Source organism: Ornithodoros turicata, chromosome 5 (genome assembly GCF_037126465.1).
Source record: "Ornithodoros turicata isolate Travis chromosome 5, ASM3712646v1, whole genome shotgun sequence".
Classification (NCBI taxonomy): Eukaryota; Metazoa; Arthropoda; class Arachnida; order Ixodida; family Argasidae; genus Ornithodoros; species Ornithodoros turicata.
In genome coordinates, this window is record NC_088205.1 from 58,189,178 (window position 1) to 58,193,029 (window position 3,852).

Below are 3,852 nucleotides of genomic sequence, written 5' to 3' on the forward strand. Positions count from 1 at the left end.
TAGAAATGTGTAGCCATAACTGCTGTTACAATGTTCAAGTGATTCAGGAAAAACCATACTTGTAATGAATGCCAACGGCACTACAAGAAAAGTTGCCAGTAAATTATCATTTCACAAATCAAAAGAAATCTCTCTAAATTTCCCAAATGCATAGTTAGTTTGACTTGCTTGAAACTTCCCGATGCAGTGAAAACAACACAATGCAATGCAATAAGTGGTGCTACCAATAGGTCCATCATATTAGTATGACACCCAATGGGAAAGGCTCCTGGTCACCTAAGCAGGCAAGACTTGCCGCTCGAATATATAGCCATCTCACATAGCAGCCCGTAGCTTGAGCAGTGCCCCTGTGTACTTCTACTATGTCATCCAAAACTTTGTTCCTCCTTTAGATGTCAATAAAGTGAAAAGCAAAATTTGAAAATGTCGTAGATGATAATTTATAGAGAAATTAAAACCACACAGACACTAGCATTCACCAGAGCAAAATGCTAAGAGTAAGTAATTCTTGTCACTTGTGCTTTATCTGCTCTTCAATTTATGCAATCATAACCTCAAAGTGGACAGCCTACTTTTGAATCTAACTACCTACACCCAATACTTGGGAAAATGCTATATCTACAAAAGTCTCTGAGTAAACATCTGTAGTGGTGCATAAAAAGCCAGTCTACAACTATGAATGTGGCGCACAAAAGCTCCATGGGAGCAGAAAGCCGAAATACTTGGAAGGCAAATGGCAAAAAGCTGAACAGTGTCGAAACTACTGTGAATCCCACCTTCAAAAAGCCCATAAGATAAAGAGCAGCCTTCATGGCCTACATATATTGCAAAAGGGGCATGCTGTTCATCTTCATTTGTGCATGTTTGTTACGATTACAATTTAACCTTTAAAACAGTTACAGACTTGTTCATTTTGTTGTCCTGCAGCTTTCATGTAGCTTGTGTGATGAAGGCCATGGCACAGTGTTCATTAACTAATGTGTGGCAAAGACACTGCCGACAGCTCAAAAGGAATGATAAGGAACGTGTGTTACTCTTATTAAGCATCATCCTTCGAAAAGGGACATATGCGAAGTGCTTCTGGAAAGAAAGGACTGGAGTATATGAATGCTCAAGATGACGACGGCATACGAGCCTCCAGTACTATTCAAAAGCGCACCGCTGTGACTAAACAGCATCATGTAGCATATTAACAGAGTGCGATTGTCAATGCATAGTGAAGCAGGACATTTGAACTTTACAATTATTATTTTGGTTGGGTATGTACAGAATTGAAGAAAAAAAAAAAGCAGCTTTTTTCTAAGTAACGCTAACTGATTGATACCTGCAATGCAGTGTAGTCTGCTTTACCATTACATACGGGATAAGGAACAGCACAAGGAAATGTAAAAGCGAAAGTGGAAAGGAACAAATAAGACACCAATTGAAATGGCAGGAAGTGGCAGAGGTCTGTATCCATCAAAAGATTTGTGAGCAACAATCTTTCGCAAGCTCTGAAGTAGCTCCAGCACAGCACTTCTGGCATTTTAGCAGTGTATTAGTGTAGCAATTTAGTGATTGGAGGCTGTGATAAAGTCTTGAAGTGATCTAGACAGCTGCTTTTCTTTCCCAGCATTTTTCTCCAATGATGATTTCACTGTCACGCTGCATGGCAAACAACCCTGAGCACATGTGCAAAGGGGACGTAACAAAAGAAGCTGCCCAAGACAGTACTGTTACATCTTGACACCAAGGCTTTACGGAATTATGGTCTAGCATCTGGTGTTCACTTTTTAGAAACCTGTTGCATTAATGACTTATTGATGTCTTTCACATATATCCAACTGTACACACTTCTGTCCAGAGATTAGGATGCCACCCCTGCTACCTGAATGAAGGACATACGAACTTCTAATAGTCAAGCAACCATGTGTCCTACTTTGATAGCATGATCACAAATGCAATTGGCCATTACCACATCCAATCGAGACAAAGTCAGTGACAAGTACATTTTAGTCTCGCCCACAAATGAGATGCATTCTTCCTCAAGTGCTGCCATTTGTCAAGTTGGTACACCAAAAATGCACATATGTTACAAGTCTACACTGCAACCACCAGCAGACAGCATCTCCAAACCAGTCTTGGCTAGTTCCATCTCAAATCGAACAATCCGGTACACATGATGTCTCGAATGAACGGGAAAAAATATATATTGAAGCCATCGGTGAGGTAGGAGAAATAAACGCTTTCCGAATTCCCTGCGCTGCGCGGTTCGAGAAATAGGAGAGGAGGAAAAAACTGCCTCTCAGAAGACTATGTCGTCGCGCGCAGGTTTGAGCGTTCCCTACAAGGCTATTTCTTGTCGCATTGTAGTAATTTCTTGATCTGTCTGTAAACCACGTAGGGCACAATAGGATCCTGCGTTGGCAGTGCTGTGTCGGTTTTTGTTTGTCAGCAAACAAATATCAAAGTTGACTCAAACCGCAAAAAAGCACCATATTCACAGCAATTTTGCGGACGATGTAAAAAACGCATAAGACTGAGCTTTATGCCGTTTAATTTGTCATTCATGGGGCTATCGAATGATGTATAATTTGGTGCTATACTCTGTAAGGAACGTAAGCTATACCTCTTTTAGTAGCTCCACAATCTACATTCAGCGATTACAATACTGTTATGAACATAAACGCTCAGAACGGTTTCAAATGATAGCAATTACTTTTGTGTGAAGACAGAAGTTGAAAGACGCTTTGGAAAATTCTGTTTTGCAACACACGGGACACGGTGCCACCGCTTGAATGCACTCAGGTCCAAATTCTGATTTTTCTTCTGTGTATAGTCTAAGGGACTGCCTACGACATATAAAAATTTCGAGGCATGTTTTTGATGGGGTTTTTCAGATACAGGCTTCCGAAATTTGTCATTTCTTGGAGGTATTGTGCTACTTAAAGAGGTATCGCTTACGTTCCTGACAGAGTAGAGTAACAAATTATATATAATTCGATAGCTTCATGAATGACAAATTAAACGGCATAAAGCTCAATCTTATCCGTTTTGTACATCGTCCACAAAGTTGAAGTGAATATGGTGCTTTTCGGCACTTTGAGTCAACTTTAATATTTTTTTAAGACAAACAAAAACCAACACAGCACTGCCAATGTAGAATCCTACTGAGCCCTAAGTGGTCTAAAGCCAGATCAAGAAATTACTGCAATGCGACAGGAAATAGCGTTGTAGAGGACACTCAAACCTGCGCGCGACGACATAGTCTTCTGAGAGGCAGTTTTTTCATCCTCTCCTATTTCCCGAACCGCTCAGCACAGAGAATTCGGAAAGCATTTATTTCTCCTAACTCACCGATGGCTTCAATATATATTTTTTCACGTTCATTCGAGAGATCAAGTGTACCGGATTGTTCGATTTGAGATGGAACTAGCCTCTTGAAACATAAGGCAGCAGTGGTGACAAGCACTCAAGCATAAGTGTAGTTCAAATATGTACTGAAGACAGTGCCACACTGATGCCAACTAAATATGATTTGTACATCCATCTCAGAGGGCAATTTTCATCACGCCAGTGTTGTCAAGATTTTCCTTTTTCTCTTTTTTTACGTCACTGTAACTTTTAAGAGATGCATTTACATAATCAAGATGAATTTCTATGAAACAATGCCCAAAAATGATGGTAGAGTTGGATGACGTGTGACGCTTGACATGACATTCACTCAGATGGAAAAATAACAACTGCTGTGACGTGGTTTCAGAATCACCGAGACCTTTAGAGCTCGTCTATGAACATGGGGAGCACAGGCCAGAGAATTGGAAACGGCACAACGTGAAAAAACTTACTGGCATCCAAATGACAATTTCTATA